The sequence below is a fragment of the Gymnoscopelus microlampas genome (genome assembly GCF_963454915.1).
Source record: "Gymnoscopelus microlampas genome assembly, chromosome: 23".
Lineage (NCBI taxonomy): Eukaryota > Metazoa > Chordata > Actinopteri > Myctophiformes > Myctophidae > Gymnoscopelus > Gymnoscopelus microlampas.
Genome location: NC_139960.1, coordinates 21,530,861 through 21,557,575, shown reverse-complemented (window position 1 = coordinate 21,557,575; position 26,715 = coordinate 21,530,861). Strand labels below are relative to the sequence as shown.

At 42.7% G+C, this 26,715-nt stretch overlaps 1 protein-coding gene across 1 annotated transcript in view; it reads left to right on the top strand.

Annotated features, from left to right (window-relative positions):
* The window catches only part of LOC311039748 (ankyrin repeat and BTB/POZ domain-containing protein 3-A), a 182,527-nt gene that overhangs the window by 120,068 nt on the left and 35,744 nt on the right, over positions 1–26,715 (top strand). The gene's annotated exons all lie outside the window — the stretch shown is intronic.

The window sequence follows — 26,715 nt, the reverse complement described above, 5'->3', positions numbered from 1 at the left end:
CGCTGCCCCTGGGCTGTCATGGAGGTCTATAGCCAAATCCAACCCACTGCTATTCTGCTGCAATACACCCACCCTTCTCTCTCTCTTTCTCTTTCTCTCTCTCTTTCTCTCTCTCTCTCCTCTCTCTCTCTCTCTCTCTCTCTCTCTCTCTCTCTCTCTCTCTCTCTCTTGCACACGCACACGCACGTCACACACACACGCCTGACCCATTACATTCAGGAACTCTTCTATTACAGCTGTTCTAACACCTGTTTATAAGCCCTTCATGGCGGTGCTTAAATCCAAGGTCACTGCCTCAAAGGCTTTTAACCTCATCCTGAAAGGAACGGGTCCACTGTTATCTCTGAACTCCTCTCCACATTCACATATTAGATCACATTGTGCCTCCCAGACATACAGTATGCTCCATGTGTCACTGGGACGTGGCTGGGCGCACGTGTGCGTGTGTGTGTGTGTGTGTGTGTGTGTGTGTGTGTGTGTGTGTGTGTGTGTGTGTGTGTGTGTGTGTGTGTGTGTGTGTGTGTGTGTGTGTGTGTGTGTGTGTGTGTGTGTGTGTGTGTGTGTGTGTGTGTGGGGGGGGGATACTTTTACTTGAGTAAAAGTGTCAATACCACATTGTAGAAAGACTCTGTTGCAAGTAAAAGTCAGGAATTCAAAATCGACTTGAGTAAAAGGACGAAAGTATCAAAATGTACCTAAAGTAGGCCTACCAAAAGTAAAACTACTAAAACTTTTGAAAATAGCAGATCTACAAGCTCACAACGCGTCGCGATGCGACGCGTTGTGAGCTTGTAGATCGGCTATTTTCAAATAGCCTAGGTATAAAATAGAGCCAAAGTGGTTAATGTATGTTTTATAATGTAATATAATTATATTTGCAAAGTAACGAGTAGAAATACATACATAATACTTGAGTAATACAAGGTGGCTAAGTGGCCCTTAATTCAAATAGTATGAATGCAATATGAAAGCAAGTCTTTTGTTTGTTTACCAGAACAGATATCTGTGCTCGAGTCAATGGGTAAATGGAAATCTTCCCTTTCTAAGCAGAAAATGTTCTTTTCTTTGAGATACATGAATTTGTATTTTTGTTGAGATAGTCTACTGTTGAGAGTGTGAAAGTTTGTGTTTGCACTGTTAGATGACGGCGCACGCTTCATCGCCGGGCAGGAATACTATCGCACTGAGATTTCTCAGCGCGATAGTACTGCCTTCTATTTGTATTTCTTTTTTATCAGTAAGCATTGGTGCACAACGTATATTTGTTGAGGAGTGCACATCGGTGAACAACCTCACTTTCAGGTATGGGTATAGGAGAACCCATGAATGAATGAGCACACTTCTGAAAATACTCCCCTGAGGAGTAGGAATTCACAGGAATTCACAGCCACAAGAAAGATAAACAGAAAAGAAAAAGTGACCGAAATGTGCTTCCACATATGGGTCTAAAACGTAAACGTTTATGGGCTATCCCGACAGCGGCTGGCTGCAAACATTCTTCAAGGCAGAAAAACCCAACCCCATCGGGCACACCGCTCACAGGCAGGCAAAAACAACAACACCTGGCTGACGTTTGAGTCCTGATTAACTCGCTGGGCGATTGTCTCCCAGCAGCGTGTGGCTCCAGCTGGGCTTTCTAACCTCCAGGGTCAGCCAGGGAAAAGGAAGAAAGACACGTGGTGCAACGAATGTACTTAAAAATAGAGCGCTGTCACTAGACTGAGCGTCTCAGTCGCTCACTGGGCCCTGTGTATTATTCAGTGGCATTCTTTTCCTCTGCAAGTTAGATTCCTTTGGCAGACTATTAATCACTGCAAACACAGGCCTATTATTGAGCACAAGGTGATTGTGTTAATTGCAGAGACCTGTAGGAAAGGCAAGGCCTCGCTGATAGATGAACAGCATGTAGAAGCAGAATGTGGCCTCCATGCAAATCTACTGAAGTCCCTCGTTGATATATCAGCATATTTAACTGTGTCACGTGCCAAGTCATTATAAGCAATTACCTTGAAATTCAACAACAGATAACCTGGAAGTAAACTGGCTATGCAATGCATTGTCAGCCAGGCCAATTTCACGGCCGACTTAACTGGCGATTCCTGTGTAATAAAAGAGTCTGTCAAAGAATAACAACCACTAACACTATAATTTCATTCTCCTGAGGTTGATTAGCAAACCTAATCATGTCTGCGATTTATTCCGTCTTCTCCAATCACATTCTGCAATGTCATGTTGTAGGATGGTGCCTGAGGGAGTTGCAGTTTTTACACACTATCAAGGATAACTTGTGGATCTATTCCCCTGTGTTTATTCATTCCCACGTGGTGTCTGTTAGATCAGTGCTTTTCCAAACTTTTTAGCTCAAGACCCAAAAGAGAAATTACATTGTTTTCCCGGGACCCAAACTAGTGAAAATAGCAGATGTACAAGCGCATAGATCTGCTATTTTCACTTCTTCTTAAACGTATTTATTAAGCCTGACCTTGATTATTTGAATAGTCGACTAATCAGTCGAATTATTTTTAAAATAGTGTTTTTTTTTGTTTTTTTTTCATAATTCGACTGAGAGATTGGCCTAATTTGTTATATTAATTAACTAATAGTTTGCCAAAAATAGGATATACGTCATGATTTATTGGGAGAAACCAAGCAAGTATATGTTAAATCATACATTAAGCACCCCTACAGCCCAAATGGAATGCATAACATCTTTTTTGCATGATTCGACTGAGAGATGGCAGTCGAATCAGACCCCCCCAAAAAAGTGTGGGGTGTTGCATTAGTCGACTATAGGCAACATTTGGCCAATCAGATTCGACTATAGAAATCCTTAGTCGGGGACAGGCCTAGTATTTATAGAATTTATTTTATTTTATGAAAAACCTTTGAAAAATGCTGGAATAGTTTTTAATTGATGAAAGTTTTTTTTTATTTCTTTATTTTTTTGTATGTAGGAAACAAAACCCTCGTAGCGGAAAAGGGGCTAAAGTGTGTTAGATCCATACATACATGCTGGGATGTAAAAGAACTGAAACGTATACGTGACATATTGTGACCAGGTGTGGCGGGCTCCCACCCGAGTGGATGTTCATCCGTCAGCAGAGCCGCTGTTCCGCGGGCCTTAGTGGACGTGGAGCGGTCTCTGGGCAAATAAACGCTGTAAGGTAATACAGTGTATAGGCATTTAAAAATGGGGCCCCTCTGTTCCAAACGGCAGGGTGTGCCCCTGAAGCAGAGGATGGTGAATATATATATACAGTATACACTGTTCCACTCCATAGAACGGAGCCGCTTGCCTCGGCATTTGCATCGACAAAACTAAATTGTCCACGGCGTTTGCTGTCACTTGGCCTGCAGCTTGTACAGTTTAGAAAGTAAGTAAGTGGCACTGGCTTATTTCTTTTTTTTCTTCGTTTTCCCTGGCTGACAATAGTTATTGAGTTAGTGCCGTTTTCCTCCAACAGTTGAATGGTTTTGTCAAATAAAGGAATCCCCTCTCTCCTGGTAAAGCTGGAGGAGGGCTCATACTTGCTAAAAAGGATTACAGAAAATTGCAATTCGTGATTATGTTTGCTTTTCTGGGGCAGTGATTTGCTTGTATACGTCTGTGTTATACTCCGTATTGTATGCGCGTTCCAAAAGCAAATCAAAGGATTTTCTTCTCTCTCAAAATGCTTCCTCTGCCCCTTTTCACCAACACACATTTGAGAATGCTCATACGATTTCACCCACATTTATACTATTTTTTAAATGTACCGTATGACTCACCCGGACCTAATAGCTGTCTACTCCATTACATCACGCCCACATAGAGGGCTCACAGGTAAAGCAGATTCTCAATGAGATTCAATCTCCAAACTGTCCACGCTATTTCTCGCCAAGTATATTAGAGTTAGAATACATTTTTTTCCATTTAGTCATGCATCATCTCTCTCTCCCTCTCTCTCTCTCAACCTTTTTTTATTTCACTTCACAAAGCACCTGACCTAATTCCGAGCACAGAAAGAAAGAAAGAAAGAAAGAAAGAAAAAAAAGTACCCTTATGGTGATAAAAGCTCATGACCCCATCAAGGCCCTTAACCCCTAGCGTCCCTATTCTGGGTGAACATTCGCCCTAAAATAGCTGATCTACAAGCTCACAACGCTGCGCAACACAACGCATTGTGAGCTTGTAGATCAGCTGTTTTGGAGAAGTGATTTGGTATAGAGGGGGGAAAGAAGCGTACTAAGCACATAGGCTGACTCGTGTCAAGTTGACTAAGTATAGAGGGTTTAAGTGGTTCAAGGTGTGACGCAGTGAGAGCTGATCCTATGGCTTCCTTCCATTTGAGAGTCAGTGAACTCCTTCTTCCAGTTGACCATTTCCACCATCGCATCACAGGACATGTCACCTCTGTGGCTGTAATGGATGGACATGTCAACAGTGGTGGAAAAAGTACTCAGATATCTTACTTAAGTAAAAGTATACTGCAATACTGTATGTGGAAATACTCCGTAATAACTCCGTTACAAGTTAAAAGTCCGGAATAAAACATTTACTTGAGTAAAAGTACAAAAGTATTGGTTTCAAAATGTACTTAAAGTACCAAAAGTAAAAGTACTAAAATGTTTGAAAATAGCAGATCTACAAGCTCACAACGCGTCGCGATGCGACGCGTTGTGAGCTTGTAGATCGGGTATAAAACAGGCTAAAGTGGTTAACGTGTGTTTTATTATATAATAATTGACAATTGCAAAGTAACTAGTAACTAAAGTGTTCTAATAATTGTAGTGGAGCAAAAGTACAATGTTTGCCTCTGAGATGTAGTGGAGTAGAAGTAAAAGTACTGACATTTTTTAATACTCCAGTAAAGTAAAAAAAATACCTCAAAATTGTACTTAAGTACAGTACTTGAGTAAATGTACTTTGTTACTTTACACCACTGCATGTCAAGGTGAAAAAAGCCCGAACCCCCCCCCCCCCCCGTCATCTGTCTGTTATTCACGTCACTCCGTTGCATTTTCTCTCCTACTCCCGAGCACTGCTCTGCCATTCCATAACCCCCCGTCCCCCTCCCCCTCCCCCTCCCCCTCCCTTCCCATTGTGTCCATCTGCCGCCCCGTCTCAGAGACGTCGAGGAAGAAAAAACTGTTGACTGAGCTCCTGTGAGAATGACACGGCACATTAGTTACCGGTGAGGGCGAGGGATGGGGGGGCATTTTCTTTCTCTTTCTGCATCAACCAGCCGCCTGAAATAGCAGATCTACAAGCTCGTATAGCGCGGCACTCGGTGCCGCGCTATACGAGCTTGTAGATCTGCTATTTCACAAGCCACGCCGCGGCCCCTTCGTCTTCATCCGGGGTCCCAGGGGATGGCAATCGCCACCCCCCCCGAGCGTTCGCGTTTAACCTCAAATTGAGTTATTTTACGGCACTGACTGCTGAGTGCATCTCAATCCATACCCATCTACAGTATCTACTGTACATGTGACAATGTGACGCGTGTTTTCTTTGCTCCAACCAAACATTAATTTATCACTTTCAACCTGGTGTCCCTATAGCAGGGGTGATGCAACTTTGATGATGGAGAGGGCCACTATATTCCCACAATCACTGCAGAGGGCCACATCAGGCAAGCTTTCAGACAGACACCTCTTATCTCCGTATTTTTACCTTTTTTTCGTAAATTCATGCCGTACTTCGCCATTCTGTCACTCAAAAGCTCAAAAAGATCTTCTATTTTTGCTACTTTTGAATTGGAATCCTGATTTTTTTTGGTGCTATTTTTGAATTATTAAGGTTTCGAGGCCAATAGGCTCGAAGCCTTATTACATCTGTAAGAGTTCATTATTCTTCCGCCGGTTTTGCCAGTTCTGGCCTAACCGCGTGGTCACTTTTTATGAAATTCGGCAATATGGTAGAGGGCTATGCCAAACGGCGAAAACCCGAAACTCACAAACATTGGCCAAAGGGTGGCGCTGTAGCACTCAATTGAAATATGCCAACTTTGAACAGGTACAACTCATGCCCTGTTTGACCCACAGCCATGAAACTTCGATGCACACATGCGTCTCCTCATGCCTAACAACTTTCACACTCTGACTTTTGACCTCTGACCTTTAGATCTCCCACCATTTCGAATTCTATGAAAAGCAGTAAAAAAGACTCTTCCTTCGTACAGATTGAGCAATCTGTACGAAACTGTATACACATGAACTTTGGACCAATGCCGACAGACGTGAGCAAGCGGATTTTCCATAAGTGAAAACGTTAAGCTTTTATAAGCCAATGAAAATTGCAGTTTTATGACAATTATTCATCTGCCCCTAAAACATACATGCAGACTCGCATTTGTTTGACACTTTGCAATATTGTAGAAGGTCATTCCAAGTATCACTGAAATCAATCTTACTCCAATTGGTCAAAGGGGGGCGCTATAGCAATTTTTTGAAAATGCAAACTTTAAACAGGCAAAAGTCATGCCTCGTTTGGCCGACAGCCGTTAAACCTGCTTACATATGTGCCTTGACTCATGAGGAACACATGTATCACTTTGACCAGTAAGCTCTGCCCTTAGATTGTCTGCAATTTTGAGCAGTTTGAAAAACATTTAAATCCAGGATTTCTGAGCAATTTGCGTGAAAGTGTGTCATGTGTGTGAACTCCCTTTTCACTAGTTCAGGTGTGTAGGTTCAATAGCTTGATAGCTTAATCATCTGCCTTGAAACCACAGGGTTGCTGGTTCGAATCCCACCTCAGGTAGACTTCATTATAATTGCATTGCACACAACATGACTGTATCAATGAGGAGCATATCTATCACTTTGACCAGTAAGCTCCGCCCTTAGATTGTCTGCAATTTTGAGCAGTTTGAAAAACATTTAAATCCAGCATTTCTGAGCAATTTGCGTGAAAGTGTGTCATGTGTGTGAACTCCCTTTTCATCAGTTCGGGTCTGTTGGCCCAATGGCTTAATCATCTGCCTTGATACCACAGGGTCGCCGGTTCAAATTTCACCTCATGCAGACCTCAACTCAATTGCATTGCACACAACATGACTGTATCAATGAATAAACATGCAATTGTTAAATGAAACGCTTATTGAGAGTAGTTGTTTTCAATGTATGACATACTTTCTTGTGAAAATAGCTGATCTACAATCTCACACCTTTTTAGATAGCAACGCGTTGTGAGCTTGTAGATCGACTATTTTCACTAGTTTCCATTCCGAAATGTATTGAGCAGTTTGAAAAACATTGAAACCAAGGATTTCTGAGCAATTTGCGTGAAACTGTGTCAAATAAATGTTTGAGGCCCTTTTCCACAGGTTCAGGTGTGTTGGTTCAATAGCTTGATCGCTTAATCATCCGCCTTGAAACCACAGGGTCGCCGGTTCGAATCCCACCTCATGTAGACTTATAATTGCGTTGCACACAACATGACTGTATCAATAAATGCATGTGCAATTGTTAAAAATAACGAGAAATGTATACTTGAAAGTAGTTATTTTTAATGCATGACGTACTTCATTCGCCCTTTTGTTTTGTTTTGTTAGATTCTCCTTTCTCACTGTCTGATCCTGTGGATTCAATAGCTCCACCAGTAGAGTGTGAGCCTCATGTGCCGAAGGTCCCTGGTTCAAATCCCACTGATTACAGTTTACATTTAAATTGGATTGTACAAAACATGACCCTGTTAATTCAGACATGTGCAACTTTTAAACAATAACATGAAATGCTATTTTGAGATTAGTTGTTTTTTTATGTACAACATACTTTCTTGTGAAAATAGCCAATCTACAATCTCACAACTTTTCAGATAGCAACACATTGTCAGCTTGTAGATCAACTATTTTCACTACTTTCCATTCCAAGAACACAAAACAAAACTTTATTGCTAAATATTTGTCAACCAGTAATCTAGAGTAGTTAGCAAAACAGAGGCTTGGTTCATAACGGACTGAAAAACCTATAGATATCAACAGACACCATCAGGGAGGCTATATTTCTAGTTCAATAGGAAGAGATGCAGCCTGTGAATCCATAGGTCGCTGGTTTGATCCCTGTCCCCAACAATGCATTGAGGTGATCATTATTTGGAATTCTTACTTTGTTACAAACATACTCCTGGTAGCCTGTCTGTCTGTCTGTCTGTCTGTCTGCCTCTCTCTCACTCTGTCACTGTCTGTCTGCCAATCTGCCACTCTGTCACTGTCTGCCAGTCTGCCACTCTGTCACTGTCTGTCTGTCTGTCTGTCTGTCTGCCAGTCTGCCACTCTGTCACTGTCTGTCTGTCTGTCTGCCAGTCTGCCACTCTGTCACTGTCTGTCTGTCTGCCAGTCTGCCACTCTGTCACTGTCTGTCTGTCTGTCTGCCAGTCTGCCACTCTGTCACTGTCTGTCTGTCTGCCAGTCTGCCACTCTGTCACTGTCTGTCTGTCTGTCTGCCAGTCTGCCACTCTGTCACTCTGTCACAGTCTGTCTGTCTGCCAGTCTGCCACTCTGTCACTGTCTGTCTGTCTGCCAGTCTGCCAGTCTGCCACTCTGTCACTGTCTGTCTGTCTGCCAGTCTGCCAGTCTGCCACTCTGTCACAGTCTGTCTGTCTGCCAGTCTGCCACTCTGTCACTGTCAGTCAGTCTGTCTGCCAGTCTGCCAGTCTGCCAGTCTGCCACAGTCTGTCTGTCTGCCAGTCTGCCAGTCTGCCACTCTGTCACAGTCTGCCAGTCTGCCAGTCTGCCACTCTGTCACAGTCTGTCTGTCTGTCTGTCTGTCTGTCTGTCTGTCTGTCTGTCTGTCTGTCTGTCTGTCTGTCTGCCACTCTGTCACAGTCTGCCAGTCTGCCAGTCTGCCACTCTGTCACAGTCTGCCAGTCTGCCAGTCTGCCACTCTGTCACAGTCTGCCAGTCTGCCACTCTGTCACAGTCTGCCAGTCTGCCACTCTGTCACAGTCTGCCAGTCTGCCACTCTGTCACTGTCTGTCTGTCTGCCAGTCTGCCACAGTCTGTCTGTCTGCCACTCTGCCAGTCTGCCACTCTGTCACAGTCTGCCAGTCTGCCAGTCTGCCACTCTGTCACTGTCTGTCTGTCTGCCAGTCTGCCACTCTGTCACAGTCTGCCAGTCTGCCACTCTGTCACAGTCTACCAGTCTGCCAGTCTGCCACTCTGTTACAGTTTGCCAGTCTGCCAGTCTGCCAGTCTGCCAGTCTGCCAGTCTGTCACAGTCTGCCAGTCTGCCAGTCTGCCACTCTGTCACTGTCTGTCTGTCTGTCTGTCTGCCAGTCTGCCACAGTCTGTCTGTCTGCCAGTCTGCCAGTCTGCCACAGTCTATCACAGTCTGCCAGTCTGCCAGTCTGCCACTCTGTCACAGTCTTCCAGTCTGCCACTCTGTCACAGTCTTCCAGTCTGCCAGTCTGCCACTCTGTCACAGTCTGCCAGTCTGCCAGTCTGCCAGTCTGCCACTCTGCCAGTTTTCTCGAAACCGCTCATTGCTGCTTGCAGCTATATTTATTATTATTTTTGATTTTTTTATTTAATTTCAAATGCATTTAGTTATACTTATGTTAACTTTATGAACTTAAATACAAATACAAAAATTGGACATAAAAAAGACAATAGAATCTTAATACTAGTCATTACGCTACTAATATAGACTGAAGTAATTAAAGCCGGTCATGTTTGGATGTTTGGAATTGTAACAGCTGAAATCAATAATATATCAGTATTCTGATATTAACCTGCGGGCCGCATTAAGTGAAGGTGGGGGCCGCATGTGGCCCCCGGGCCACCAGTTGCCCATGTATGCCCTATAGTCATTAGGCAAGCATTTGAACCCCCCCATTCAGACATGGCCATTTGCTGTATGCCGCAGTAAATAACGGTTTACTGCAGCACACACATAAAGGTTTAAATGTCTCTCGGTAGCCCGGAGGCAAAAGAGTAGGCTACAGCGGAGTTGGTGCCGTGTGAGGTCATGACAGTGTGAAACATCTTACTTCCTGTTCAATGTCAAGGGAGCTCCCAAAAGCACTTACCGTAGTGTACACAGAGGCTAGGGTGAGGCTGACCAGATGAGAATGGGGGGAAATTGGGGACAGGGGAGTTGGGGTTGAACAAATAACCCCAGTACCTGAGTCAACGTACAGATACTCCTCCTGCTCTAGTAGTATCTGAAGTGAAAGTTACTCTGTCAAGACCTAGACCAAGACCTGATGCCGATTCTACAAAATGTCTTCTAAATCCCAACAGTTTTCTGAAAAAAACGTATGTTTCTATATCAGTGGTTCTCAAACTTTTTCATGTCAAAATTATATGTATTTGGCCGCCGACACCCATCTCAAAATGTTTTGTTCCAGGGACCCCCAGAGGCAAAGAATAGAGTTAAAAATGTTCGCTTTAAACAATATATATTCAAAGATTTGCACACATTTTCACGATTTTTCAAAAATAGTGTGTCACAGATGCGTTCCAGGTCTCAATGGGTTAAAATACTGGAGTACTTGCTTTTATAAATACCAAAGTATTCTAAAGTACATGCTTTTCCCCCCAAAATCCAAAGATTTTCTCAATTTCAAAGATATATAAATAGTGCAAATAGAAGATAGGGAGTGTGTGTGAATGGGTGAAAGTAATGCCGATTGCAAAGCCCTTTGGGTAAAGCCGCTTTATAAATGCACCATTTATGATGATTTTTAAAATGTTATTACTTTAATTACATACAATTCATTTTATTGTATTAATGTCATCAATGTTGTGCCTATCACATTAGTCTGCCATCTTCTCTGTGGCAGCCTGCCCTGCAGCTATATTTTTCTGCTGTTGTGACTGTAACTTCTGCTGCCTATCTTCATCTACTCACATTCTGCCTCCTGGATGTTCTCCAGGTCCTGGGACACCAGGTTCCACGTTGTCAGCGATGGAGGGTTTATTTTTCCCACCGTATTCCATAAATGTTTTAAGATTTCCCTCCATACATTTTTTATGCAACAGTGTCATAGCTATGTGTCACTGTCGAGAGTAGTTATTTATCAATTCACTGCAGTGCTGTACTGTACATGGCCAAAATAACTACAACTGTCATAATCTCTATGTAGGCCATACTTTACTAAACTAATCAAATCTTTTAGGACAGGATTCAGGATTTGGGACGACTGCTCGTAATTCGGGATTGTGCTAAATGTCTTGGGACGTCTGGTCACCCTAACCAAGGCAAACGTGACACCTCATTTCCACAGCTAAATCAGTCAAAAACGTGCTGTTATTAGAGATTGAGATGTGACTATTTAGTCTCTTTTTAACATGCATTTTTGCCATTAGTATGTTTTATTTCAGATATATACTGTAGATCAGTGACAGTACAAAGACAGGAAACCTAGGGCAGAGAGAGACATGCGAGACAAGAGAGACGGGGGTCGGACTCGAACCTCAAGGCTTTTGATGCCTGTTTAGGTTTCATCTCAATGGAGATTTGATCCTGTTGCTATGCAGTCAGTCCCAGGATTCCAGTGATGAATTCTAATGAAAAGGTACAAAGCGGATTGTGCGACTTGTGTCTGTCTTGTGGGCGTGCGTGGTGTCAGTGAAACCCTTTCCTATGTTTCACCCGTTTCAATTGAAACGGGCCCCCAACCTCAGGGGCCCCCCAAATTTTTTTATTTTTATTTTTTATATATTTTTTGACTCGCATCCCAGTCCGGGACCCGCCTCTGGCTGGCCGACGTCCAAGAATTTCATGCAAGAAGATGATGTAGATCTGATTGAATCAGGGCTCAGCTCAAGTGAATCATGTGAGTGAGTTGTTTTAGCTGTCTGTCCATGGTGGAAGAGCAGATAGCCTAATTTATTTATTTCGAAAATGCAGCATTATGGATTGTGGAAGCAAACCAACTTCAGTCCACACATTTAAAAAAAAATGTGTGGACTGGGGGGGGTGCTTATGGGGGCCCCATATGAGCTCTTGAAACGGGCCCCCAGATCATTAAGGCCGCCCCTGCGTGGTGTGTGTGTGTGTGTGTGTGTGTGTGTGTGTGTGTGTGTGTGTGTGTGTGTGTGTGTGTGTGTGTGTGTGTGTGTGTGTGTGTGTGTGTGTGTGTGTGTGTGTGTGTGTGTGTGTGTGTGTGTGTGTGCGTGCGTGCGTGCGTGCGTGCGTGCGTGCGTGCGTGCGTGCGTGCATGTGTGTGTATACAGGTGCACGCACTGCAAGGACATGTGCAAGCATGAAGTGTGTGGGCACTCCCTCTGAGAGGTATAACACCTACTGGCAGATGTTACTCGTTAATAATTATCCTCCTTCGGTTTGACATCTGAGGGCTGATGATACTTTATCCAACCTTTTGTGGTTCCTTGAGGGACCGGCTAAAGTTCACACCTTGAACAAAAATCTAAATTCCATGTGACACCCCCATCTGAATAATGTTGCAGTGTGGTGAACAACAGATGATGAGAGAGTCACTTTAACCCTGGCCTCCCTATTTTGTGTATGTCACTATACTGTAGGTGAAGATCTTTGAAAAAATTTGAAAATAGCAGATCTACATGCTCCCAATGAATACAAATGTACATTTTTTGTAAAAAAAAAAAAACAAGACAAAAAAATGCAATGTAGAAGTACTCCGTTACAAGTCAAAGTCCGTAATTCAAAATGTACTTGAGTAAAAGTACAAAAGTATAGGTATCGAAATATACTTAAAGTACCAAAAGTAAAAGTACTACAATCTTTGAAAATAGCAGATCTACAAGCTCACATCGCGTCGCGATACGACGCGTTGTGAGCTTGCAAATAGCCTAGGTATAAAATAGGGCTAAAGTGGTTAATGTGTGTTTTATAATGTAATATTTTATATCTGCTAAGTAACTAGTAACTAAAGTTTTCAAATAATTGTAGTGAAGTAAAAGTACAATATTTGACTCTGAGATGTAGTGGAGTAGAAGTGAAAGTAATGGAAATTGGAAATACTCTAGTAAAGTACAAATACCAAAAAATGTTACTTAAGTACAGTACTTAAGTAAATGTACTTAGTTACTTTCCACCAGTGATCAAAAGCTGTGCCCTAAAGCGAGCGGCAATGCTAAATGCCTTACAGCATTCTGGAGATTCTGCAGGCTCACTAATTGAGTGTTTGAGAAGGAGCATAGTATGATAATGCAAACAGGTTTTGGGAAATACGGCGGTGACTTGAACAGAAGAGGTTGCTCTGAGGTCTCACCTCGTTTTCTGGAGAGAAAAAAAGAGATCATTAGGAGGCAAATACCTACGTGCCTAACGGCCATTTGTATTTTATCTGTACATCCATCATCAGCGGGACCTGTAGTATTCTGCCACATTTTGTTACAACTAGTCGTATGCCATTTCCCTCTCTGATTCATTTGACAAGGCACTTCCACCGCCCCCCCCCCCCCCCCCCCCCCACTGTAGTAGGGTACTTCAGAGCTTAGTGTTATGGGTCCAAATGCTGGCAAGTTTGGTGAAAAAGAGGACTGTATTCTGTATATGTGGAGTATTACATTTTCAATGTTTCAGTTACAGGTAATAATACAATATCTTATACACAGGGTTGCATTGCTCATGGGACGGCCTTGCACGCCGTGCAGGAACCTATTTGACCGGGAGCACGCGCAGGCACACGCATAGATTTAAAACAACTTTAAATTCACACCTCAACAAAGTTTACAAAGGCTCCCGGGCCGACTCACACCAGGTAACATAGGAATGAGCCTAGATGCATATCAACTGTCCATTGTGTGACCTGTAGTGTAGGTGTTAAGTGACGTGCGCGTCACGTCATTAAAATAGAGTGCAACCATGTTCCAATTCAGCATTGCAACACCGCTTATATGTGACAAGGAAAAACCTGAATAATCACAAATCAAGGCTTAATGTTAGATGAATTCAACTGTAAAGTAAGTAAGCCTTGCCGAGCCATGAGGCCCATAGGGCAGGAGCCTATCTCCTGTTCCTGTAGTGTGAGGCAGCTTGATGTACTTGTACAGTATGTCACAGGGACTTACCCCCAAACCCCAAACGTGTTGATTGCCAAGCAGGGAGACATTGGGTCCCATTTTTATAGTCTTTAGTATGACCCGATCGGGGCTAATCAAACTGTAGTCTCTCAAAATGATTAAACCATTAAACTGCACATTTCTATAATGTCAGTGAAATTTGTCAAACTTAAGATAGCGATAAATAAGATGAGACAAAGTTAATGCTAACGTTTGTAGCAGGTGAAGGGGACTGGATCAAGTGTTATTCTTAGCGATGGGATAGAGAGACAAAGGGTAGTAGGCCATTCGAACATAGAGGTCCACATGGTGCTCAGTGGCGTACCCACCATAGAGGCAGGGCAGGCGGCCGCCTGCCCAACTAAAATATGGCCTCCCTTAGAAAATAAAGTAAAAGACTGACTGAAAAACAGGCAGTGAAAAAAATCCAAACCGAATAGTGACCGTCGGACCATTAGCACGCCTCCTCGTCCATTCACTCAGGCAGGCAGCTAATCACCACCGTATCCATTCAGCAGAGCGACCCTCGCCTATAGTGATGCAAATGTACAGTATGCCTTTGTCTTCATGGGGTGCCAGGAGTGCCAGGGGTGGGGGTCTGGGCCATCACCTGTAGGGCCTACTCACCTGGCATAAAAGGGGCTCTGAGATCAGCTTGAGCCATTCATTACTAAACCACAACATGAATAGACCACCGCTGAAGAATTGATTTATTGATTATACTTGCATATTGCTTTTATTAACGTTTTTCAGTTTTGTAGTCAGTGTTGTGTTGTTGTTAACTTGGGGGGGGGGGGGATTTCCCTCCTGACAGTAAAGATAATGAAGACACGATGAGCGGGGTTGCATGTATACTGTCGTTTTACGCACCATTTCCACAGCCTGGAAAATTGTGACGGGGAAGAAAGAAAACACAGATACAGTAGAATGATATTATTGTTCTGAAAGCTCTTTAGACAGAATGAAGTAATTATGAAATAATGTGCAGAATAATGTCCCATTCTTTTTCCATATTGGTTGTTAATGAATAGATATTTCCCAGGGACTCCATCACAAATGGACCATCTAAATTTTCAAGTTCATTTTCATGCAAGTACGGTGCTCCAGGCTATCCCCAGCACAATTATTGATAGTAAGGATGGTCCCGTAAGGGTCCATTTTGTTCCATTTGTACACTCAGAGTTAAATTAACACTAATGGCCCTATTTGGACTATGGCGCAAGGTGGAGCATGGTCTCAAGTGATATGGCACAATAAAGTGTTATTACTTACTTATTGAAATACACTGCATACACTTTTTCTCTCTCTCCTCACCACTCTAATCTCTGTGCAAACATGCAGCTCTACTTTTTAATTGTTGTCTTATTTCTTATTAGTCATAATCTTATTAATAGCAATAATGAGAAATCAAGAGCTTGAAAATGGTTTATCTGCTGTTTCTGTGCATGAAAACGATTTCTGTTTTCGGTGCCTCCCAGCACGGCAAATTGTCTAGTGCCGATGCAGTCTATGGATAATAATCTGGCCCAGATCATTCATTATTTTTTTAACCTCAATCCTGAGTCCCTCAGCAATGCCGTCTAACGTTCCATGAAGAACTTGAGTGTTGTTCAAGTGGATTTTGATTGCAAGCAGTGTGCGCATTGCAAACTCGCCTATGGGGGACTGTAGATAAGATAAGATAGCAATGCGGAAACAATTTGCCTGACCACACCTAATTTATGACCAACACGCCCATCTGCGTACCCTCTGAGTACACAGATGGGTACAAGTACATTTGGTACTTACACGATGTGGGCACTTGCCATGAAAAAGACAACCGTGTCGGTTGTAAAATAGCAATGACGATTGTGCACGTTGCACCGATTTGCGTCGGGGATAAGGTAGGGCGCTGAGGATTTTAACAGTGTAGATTTGGGTCCCAGAGATGAAATAAAATCACATAACATGCAGTACGGGTGTGCCGATACACTCATTTCATGAAACGATACGATATTGGGCTCACAACATCGATACGATATCGATACGATACGATATACGGCACTTTTTTAATATGAAAATATATGGGAGGGAAGAAAAGCTTATGAAAATATATGGGGGGGGGGAAGCAAATGCAAAGAAATACTTCTGTCTTTGCATTATTATTATTATTATATATATATGTTTTTTTTCAAAACAATATTTTTTTTCCCAAAACGATACATATCGTCACGAAAACGTATCGCGATATATCGCAGGACGATATATCGGCACACCCCTAACATGCAGGTCCATGGTCAAATGCATATCAAATTGGGGGTCCTTGAAATAAAAAATAAATAATAATCATACAGTATAGTTTCACTGCTGTATAATGAGGCATCAATCCGTGTTCACTGCTGCTGCAGAGATGCCTCATGGTTGGACCTGCTGCTGACCAACATGAATGAATCATGAAGGTGTTGTGAAAGGAGTTGTGAAATATTAACCGTGCCTGGTGGCTCTTTACAGAACTCAAATTCAAAGTCAATGTTGCATGTTTGCACTGCTGTACGATGAACAAAAAAAACATGTTACATTTGATACTAGAGCCTGGCCTTTGATCATTTATATGGTTGATGCAACAACTGCTAACTCACTGATTTGTTGATGATGCCCAAACTATCGGTATACTGTAGGTCAGCCTTGGATAACCTTGAACTCCCGTCACTAGATCACTGATTAGTAAGATCCATTACTGAATGTGCCTATGGAGATTTATTATAATCAAATTAATGACATGTATGTGCCGGGTCTATGTTGACGATGTCATGTCTCATAATTAACTGTGATTTAATAGTTGCCAGGCTATTTGCTAATCTGCCCCCAGGGCGGTGCTCTCATTCGGTCACGTTGCCCCGTGATGATTAAATGTCCTCACTTCAGCCGCCAGTAAATGGCAAACAATGACAGTGTGTCAGTCGACAGCACAGAGATTCCCCATCTGAATCTCCTACAGGCGAGGGTCACAACCCCCATCATCTCAGGATAGTCTTTAGTTACACCTGACATGAAGTAATATAAGTCTCCTGTCTTACACGCCATGGGGAGAATTTATTACAGTATTAAATGAAATCCTGTATTGTTACTGTGATAGTTCAAGGCAGGCTGTAGTGTATAATGAATTGGTTTAGCAGGATGATAGCCAGCATGCGTTGCACGAGGAATGGGGCCAAAGGATTCGGTGCAATCTTATTAACCCCCGTACCAGATCCTTACCAGAAACAACACGCCAAACCCCTGACACATAACCGTACTAACAGTGCCATAGCCTTGAATTAATTAACCACATGAACCCTATAGCGTCCATGTTCTGGCCATGTCAGAACAGGGAAATAGCTGGCAAAAATAGCTAAGCTACGAGCTCACAACATGACACATTGAAACGCGTTGTAGATGCTTGTAGATTTGCTATTTTCGGCAAAGAGATAATGGAAAGATTTAGGGGGGCAAATACAGGCCCCCCCGGTCAATGAAGTATATAGGATTGAAACCGCACCAAACCCATGTCTTAACATAACTATACTAAACAGTGCCTTACAGTTATTAAAATGTATTAATGAAACCACACCAAACCCATGTCTGAACATAACTATACTAAACAGTGCCTTTTACAGTAATTAAAATCCCATGCCTCAACTTTAGCATCTCTAAATCAGCGTCTATGTCTCTGGTTGTTGGCGTAATGAATCATGGGTATTTTCATTCAAACCCATCCATCCAAGAAATAATAATGAATTGCATTTTTATAGCGCTTTTCCATTGGGACATTGGGAGGTGAAGCGGCGAACAGTCTACGCCAGCGTCCTCACTTTTCCCACAATCACACACCAATGGTGGCAAGCTAGAGCCGACCGACTCATTAGAGGCAACGTAGGGTTCAGTGTCTTGCCCAAGGACACTTCGACACTAACTCTGGGGGAGCCTGCGATCGAACTGGGAACCTTGTGGTTCCCACTACACAGCAATACATTATTATGTTATGACATTTGCATAATGTATATGTATTTTCAGTATCCTTTTTCCTATGGGGGAAAATCTTTTTTTCCCCCATATTTAAAACAAGTAAATCCAGGCTCATCTCATGATATCAGGCCAGAAAAACACATATCTCAAAAAGCTTCAAAGGGGACAAGGTATTGAATTGCTAACTGAACTGTGCTTTTTTTCTATCTAATCTCTTTAATCTCTCAAGCATCAACCCAGATGAATCAGCCAATCTATATAAAAGTCTGCAGTACAAATATATCAGGTAGTGTTTTGTGTTGTTGAGGATACAAGTAAGGACAGCTTCATCAGTTACATGACTTGCCTACACTAATGCACAAAGCCATTTTTCATCACGACACTGGATAATAAATGTTTATGTCATCTCTGCCTTTCATGCTTTTGTCACATATAGTGTGTAGGTGGGGTGGGGGGGAGGAGCATGTGAACGCCTACATCTCTCAGCCCATAAACAAATATTTCTACAATAGTTCTTATACAATACGATTAAGGTGAAGGGAGACAATTGATGTCATAACTGTGGAGTAACAGAAGCTTAATTTTGTGACCATGCATTGTTAGTTGGTGTCGCAGAGTTCTTGTGTTGGCACACACTTCACAGGGAATCAGCAACGACCTTTTGGCCTTGAAACAAGTCCCTCTGAGAAGGGAACAAAGAGACAGTGCTGTAGGTTCATCCCTATGATTAATTCAAATGAAAGGAAGCATCACCCCATGGCAGTGCTGCTTGGATAATTACAGTTTAAGGGAGACGGGCAAAAATGTTGTCCTGCCGACAACGCCAAGGCTGTGAGAACAATCAGCGAAGCAATGTAGAGCCTAATGATCTATCAACACACTTTAGCTCTTAGACTTAGAGAGTAAACAGGCTAGGAAGAGGTAATTGGTACAAAATGTGGACAGCCGTATCACCTGTTCAGTGGTGTAAAGTAACTAAGTACATGTACTCAAGTACTGTTCTTGAGTACAATTTTGAGGTACTTTTACTTTACTGGAGTATTTCCAGTTTTCAGTACTTTTACTTCTACTCCACTACATCTCAGAGGCAAATATTGTACTTTTACTCCACTACAATGATTTGAAACTTTAGTTGCTAGTTACTTTTCAGATATAAATTATGATATTATGAAACATACATTAACCACTTTAGCCCTATTCTATACAGTATATAGGCTTTTTGAAAATAGCCGATCTACAAGCTCACAATGCGATGCGTTGTGAGCTTGTAGATCTGCTATTTTCAAACATTTTAGTACTTTTACTTTTGGTACTTTAAGTACATTTAGATACCAATACTTTTGTACTTTTACTCAAGTAGATTTTGAATCCGGGGCTTTTACTTGTAACGGAGTATTTCTACGTTGCAGTATTTATACTTTTGCTCGAGTACTTTTTCCACCACTGCACCTGTTGTATAAACCTAGTGACAAATCCCCTGAGAAACTTTGAAGAACCTGAACTGATTAGTTGGTTCCCTCCACCATTTGAAATTGGTCTCTACCCTTTTGTTGTGGTAAAAGAGAAGGAGGGTGTCTATTTATTTTTGTTGGTGCGTGTGTGTGCTTAGGGGGGGAGAGCCGACTCGGGGTTGGTTTCCCACTGAGCAGGGAGGTTTATGTTGTAAAATTGCTGCAGGAAAGAAAGTCGTTTCAATTTAGCTAGTTTGTTTCTTTCTTTATATGTTTCCTTCCTTTTTACTTGACTTCCCACAGTGTTCCACACAGTGCCTGACGCAGGCAGTTCCTCTGTGCCTGGAGATGAAAGTCTTTGCACTGTAACTGGTTTATTCCAAGTGCAGTCAAACTAAACTGGCAGTGACAATAAAATATTGCAAAAAACAAAGACTGTGAAGGTCAGCCAGTCTAGTTGGGCTCACTCTTAACCCCATTAAGACGCAGATGTGACTTATAGGGGCCGGAATGTGTTCTAAGATCAGCATTAATCTGCCCATTAAGACCTGGAACGCATCTGTGTCATTTTTAGATTTGAGCTAAAAAGCATTATTTTACACTTTTGGCTATTCAAAAATAGCAGATCTGCAAGCTCATAGCGCTATTTTTGAAAAACCGAGAACATTTTGTGCAAATCTTTGAATATATATGTTTTTAAAGCGAACATTTGTAACTTAAATCTTTGCTTCTGGGGGGTCCCTGGAACAAAATATTTTGAGATGGGGGCAGATTGAGCACCACTGATATAGAAACAGACGTTTTTCAGAATACTGTTGGGATTTAGAAGACATTTCGATGGCCAAAACGCAAAACCTCCTATCTGAAAAATGTTAATTGTTGGGAAAATGAAAAAGAAAACTACAAAATGTTGTATTTTTTTTTGCACAATGCTATTTTTTTATGAAACCCATCACATAATACACCGTTTCTGGATGTTTGGACTATATTACATTATTATATGTTAATTGCACTGATTTCATATTGCAAATGCAGATAGGAGGTTTTTCCCCACTTTTCCTGGATAATTCTGCAGATAGGAGCTTTTGCATTCAATGTAAAGTGATTGCTTAACTACATAATGACAAATAGTACTAGCTGCAAATCAGGGGCGTCAATTGGGTATGGCAGGCTATTGCAGCTGCCATACCCTGGCTCCAGGGGAGAAAAAAAAAAAAGTACTTTTTTGATAATAAATCGGGAAAATCAGGCAAAAATAAGAATTAAATAACATAACCCTAACCTAACCCGAATCCTAACCCTAAAACCGAAATAAAGTAACCAAAAACTGGAAAAAAACGAACCCTACCCGCCCAGAACCGCACAAAAATTTCGCGCGCGCGAGGGGGTGACCCCGAGGTCGCGTGCATGTTGCCATACCCTAGCTTTTGCTGAACTGACGCCACTGCTGCAAATACATACATTTACAGCTGAAAACAGTTGCATCAGTGGTGTGGTCTAGTTTTTTTTTTTGAGGTATACGATAATCATTCCCTGCACGAAATGCGTGTGGTTGTGGGTATACGCTAGTGCGTTTTCAATGGATGGAATGGGTAGTAGACTGTATACGCCTTCTTCCAAAAAAAATCTGCACTGTATACAGCGTAACACGGTAGAACACACCACTGAGTTGCATTGAATGCTTTTTTATTTTATTCAAAAACAAAGTTTGCAGGGCAATGCTCACAACAACCCTCTACCCCCAACTCCACCACCTGAAATACCCCCCACTCCCACAACCCCCATTCCCCCCAACCAGCACACTACACCCCCCAAACCCTCGTGCCGTCCAACTCCCCTAACTCATACAACTGGATCACCAACCTTGTGTCCAGTGTGGATAGTGGAATAGTATGTAAGATCATTGAATGTCTTAAAGAGCCTATAAGCAAGGAGGAAAGACGGATGCCTTGACCCTAGAATCACCAAAGCCAGGGAGGAGATGAGAGCAGCACACAGGGGCTTTGTCGCTGACCAAAAAGGAGAGGGTCTGAGGGAGGAATATAAGCGGAGGAAGGAGGAGCTATACCAAGTGTATGCAACTCGAAAAACAGGAGCTGACCCAAAATATCAGGGACATTAAAAAGGTGCATGCAAAACAGAAGCATGGCAAGAGCTGGAAGCTCATCAATGACATTTCTGGCAGAAGCTCTTCTCAGACTTCCAATATCTGGGGAGAAAGCGCAGAGGATCGAGTTGAAACATGGTACCAGCAGAAGAAGAGGATGATCCGATGCTCTTGTCTTCCATGACCTTGCCATACCAGATCATGGATCATTTACCATGGATGAGTACCAGAGGGCCAAGGCTACTATCAAGTGAGGCAAGAGGAGGATGGAGTGACAGCAGAGGTTCTGATGTATGTGCCCATAGACGAGGTGGTGTTGGATTTCATCAAGCACACACGTCTAGTGAGTTGCCGAAGCTGTGGAGCAAAATGATCATCGATCCAGTACCAAAGTCAGGCGACCTCACCAAGACGGACACCTCCAAGGCATTAACCTGAGCTCACAAGTCGCCAAGGCGGCTAACAGGATGATCCTCAGCCGTCTTAGACCCATCTTAGACCCTGTACTGAGAAACTCGCAGAACGGCTTCCGCCCAGAGCGAACAGCAGACGGGCAGATACCGGTGCTGAGGAGGATGCTGGAAGGAGTAGGAGATGAATCTTTCAGTGGTGATCACCTTCATGACTTCCAAAAGGCTTTTGGCACCATCCACCGGGGGAAACTGATGAACATTCTCCGGGCCTACGGAGTTCCTGAGAAGATGGTTCAGATGATGGAGACACGCTACTTGCGGCAGTCCAGGCAGTGCCTCAATCCAGGACTTGAGGCAGTCCTTCAAATAACCTGGGCCTGGACTGCTTCAATGGAGCAGGACCTGAAGGTCCGGGGGGCACTTGACTGGAATGCCTTGCATGGGATGAGGAGAGTATGGAAATCAGACATGGGAGAAGACCTCAAGAGGCGGCTGTTCATATAGTTACAGTTGAGTCAGTACTGCTGTATGGGGCTGAGACATGGACCATCACAGCACAACAGGAAAGGGCCTTGGATGGAGTCTACACAAGAATGCTATGAATGGCACTAGGAGTCACATGGACGGACCAAATCAGAAATGTGGTCCTCTCTACGGGAACCTACCATGTGTCACAGACAAAGTCAGAGAGCGAAGGATGAGGCAGGGCACATGCGTCAGGCACCCATACTGTAACTAATGGCAAGCAAACTGACACTATGGGAGCCAACCCAGGGCAAAGCCAGGAAAGACAGGAAGTGCACCACCTACGTAGATGCACTTTGGCGTAACAGCTTAGCCAACAACACTGTAGAGCTCAAAACCCTGATGCTAGATAGGAGAGTGTGGAGGGCAGCTTTTCAGGAGTCCCAAGTTGGTGTTGGCTAGACCACACTCATTACATTACATTACAGTCATTTAGCAGACGCTTTTATCCAAAGCGACTTACAATAAGTGCATTCAACATAGGTAGGGAACGAAACTACTAATCACCAGAGGTCTTAAGTGCATTTCCTGTAAAAACAAGCAACCAAGAGTATACCTAGCGCTAAGGTAAAAGTGCAATATATCAGCTATCTACTTTCATAAACACATGAGATAAAATAGCCAAATCAAATGAGCACAAGCTAATAGATCCAATACAACAATACAACAATAGTTCCTACAACTAGTTAACAACAAGTAGGCCAGGCAAAGAGGAAGGGTAGTGTTTCCTGAAGAGGTGGGTTTTCAGCCTGCGGCGAAAGATGGGCAGTGACTCTGCTGTCCTGACATCAGTGGGAAGTTCATTCCACCACTGTGGGGCCAGAACAGAAAAAAGTCGTGACCGTGTCGATCGACCAGAAGGACCGTTGAGTGGCGAGGGAGTCAGTCGCCCCGAGGTGGCAGACCGGGGTGGTCGGGCAGGGGTGTGGGCATTGACCAAAACCCGGAGGTAAGAAGGAGCTGTTCCTTTCACTGCCCTATAGGCTAGAACCGGGGTTTTAAACTGAATGCGAGCCGCTACGGGGAGCCAGTGCAGAGAACGGAGAAGACTCGCATCGCAAAGACCCTATTCTACATTATCCGGCCTAACTGACTCATGCCCCCCTCACATTAATCCCCCTCCGTACCCTCTACCCCCAACTCCGCCACTTGCAATACTCCCCTACTCCCACAAACCCCACCCCCCCAACTGCCAGCCCACACCTCTCCACCTCCATAACTCAAAACCCCATTCCACTTCAGGAGTCCCGAGTTGGTGTTGGCTAGACCACACTCTTGCATCGCAAAGACCCTATCCTATATGATCTGGCCTAACTTGCCTATGCCCCCCTCAAAAAATCCCCCCATACCTTCTACCCCCCAACTCCACCACCTGCAATACTCCCCCACTCCCACAAACCCCATACGCCCCAACTGCCATCCCACACCTCTCAACCCCCATAACTCAAAACCCCATCCCACCCCATACCCTCGTACCCCCAAATCCCATCCAATCCATTACCCCCACTCCCAGAACCCCCGGTCCCCATGCCCCCAACCAACACACCACAACCCCCAAACTCCACCCACCCAAGCCCTCATGCACCCCCCACCCCATAACCCCCCAACCGCCACCCCACACCCCATAACTCCAAACCCCATCCCACCCCCATACCCTCATACCCCCCAACCGACACAACACAATATTCTCACAGGGTTGTTGGCTGCCACGGTGTTCACGTGTGATTTTGATCTGCATTTAATACAAAATCACAACATGGATGTTCACATCTAAGCAGCAATGACAACCTCTAACCACAAGTTCAAAATGTTCAACGCCAAAACCTCCTATCTATACCTAAAAATGACCTCCTATCTACATAGATGCACATAGGAGGTTTTTACCTAGAAACAGTTAGGCTTATAAATTAATAAATAATGTTTTTTTTATGCTCATTTTCAGATCAAGACATTCTACAGTACTGTAACAAGTATTACCAATCACATTTTTGATCAACTCACACTCTTAGTGTGATAAAAGTTTCACCACCTGACACTAATCATTAGCAATCAACAAGGCAATGCAATTAACTTGACAGTTACTAACAAATACTTAAATAGTAAGGGTGGAAGACACTTTTTTATTTTGAAAATAATTGATTTGTACAAACTGAAAGACGTTTAGATGGTCTACATAACACAGCATTCTAAAGTTTCAGCTCTGTCTGCTGCTCAACTAGTTCTGGTGCAGATAAGAGGTTTTGCGCTTCAACATTTTAACACTAATTGGCACTGAACAAGATAGGAGGTTTTAGTCAAATGACTTTTCTGACAAAATGAGGGGCGGGACTATCTTGCAGACAGACTGAGCATGTGCAGCATAGCCTATAGTCCTCATCCACAGTGAAATCTGAAAATCATGAAATTTGCACTTAGGAGGTTTTGCGTTTTGGCCATCGATTTGTAGAATCGGCTTCAGGTCTTAATGGGTTAAACCCTATATTCTGTTGGTCGACGAATAGCAAAAATATACAATCTACGTACAAGCTCACAATGAGCTCTTAGCTTGTAGATCAGCTTTTTATCATGTGAATGTGTGAAGATTTTTCACAATGAATAAAATGGATTCTATAATGACATGAAAGTGGTTAAAAGTCACAACCCCCACAGCTTTGAGCACTGATTTAGGCAGTACTTGTTTGGTCTGGACCAAACATCTTTTGGCCTGGCTAAACATCTTAGGCTTATATACATTTATACGACATGCTAACCACATGAACACGAGCGATCCATTTTCTGGGCATGTCATAATAGGCGAACATTTGGCTAAATTGGCGAACGTTCCCCAGAAAGAGCATGGAGATCAATGTGGTATATTGGTTAAAAAAGAACAAAAAAGAAGGATGGTTTTAAGTCGCTAAGAGATGGAAACCATGCATCCTCATCTTCAGACAAAATCTTTTTTCACTTTTTGTTTTTTTTTGGTTCTCAAAAGCCGTCATTTAAGATCCCTGGAGTTATAGTGCAAAGTGATGTGAGCTGTGTGTTCTGTTTTGTATGACTGCTTGTGAACTCCAGCAAACCTTTAGTGAGACAGATGGACTATATCGCTGGGTGTATAGACGCCACGTCATCCTGTATTTCTTTTGTTCTTGTATTTTGTTTTTTGACAGCATGACAGCATCTTTTCAGCATGAATAATCAAATGAGTTCAGAGGACAGCGCTGCTATTTTTATAGATGTAAAATGTAAAGTAAAATAAGAGAGAAGAAGTAAGAAGAAGAGAAACTGTGCGTGTGTGTGTGTGTGTGTGTGTGTGTGTGTGTGTGTGTGTGTGTGTGTGTGTGTGTGTGTGCGTGGGCGTGGGCGTGGGCGTGGGCGTGGGCGTGTGTGTGTGTGTGCGTGTGCGTGTGTGTGTGTGTGTGTATACTTAAAGGTAGGGTGAGTGATTTTCTTTGGTTAAAATAAGTGTTAAATAGCTCTATATTCTGATATTACTCATTGCTATAGAGTGTTTGTTTAGTAAAAGAGTAAAAGGAGTCTCCTTGTCTCTCCAGCTCTTTATAAAACAGAAAATGCATTTTCGTTTCAGTTTCAGTTTCATATCCAATTTTATCCAATCAGGATAGAGAACTCAATCAGGATATAGATTAAACAAGTGAAATTGGAAGTGATGACACTAAGAAATGAGCAGGCAAAATTGGATCTGGAACACTATAAAAATTAAGCTTAAAAATGGGTACTTTCTCCTAATTGGCTGAGATTTTGACACCTACCGAAAATGTATTTTCTGTTTATTAAAGAGCTGGAGAGACGGGGAGACTCCTGTTACTGAACAAACACTCTATAGCAATGATTACTTGTTGTTAACTAGTTGTTACTTGTTGTTAACTAGTTGTACGAATGCTTGTTTTATTGTTGAATTGTTTATTGGATCTTGTTTAGTCAATACAATTATTTGTTTTTAGCTCCTGCTCATTTGACTTAGCTATTTTGTCTCATCTGTTTAAGGAAATAGGTAGCTGATATATTGCACTTTTACCTTAGCGCTAGGTATGCTCTTGGTTGCTTGTTATTGCAGAAAATGCACTTATAACCTCTGGTGATTAGTAGCTTTCGTTCCCTACCTTTGTTGATTGCACTTATTGTAAGTCGCTTTGGATAAAAGCGTCTGCTAAATGACTGTAATGTAATGTAATGTAATGTAATGTAATGATTACTATCAGAATAAAATGCTTTAACCTTTTAACAAAATACTTTTTGTTTTAACCAAAAAATATCAC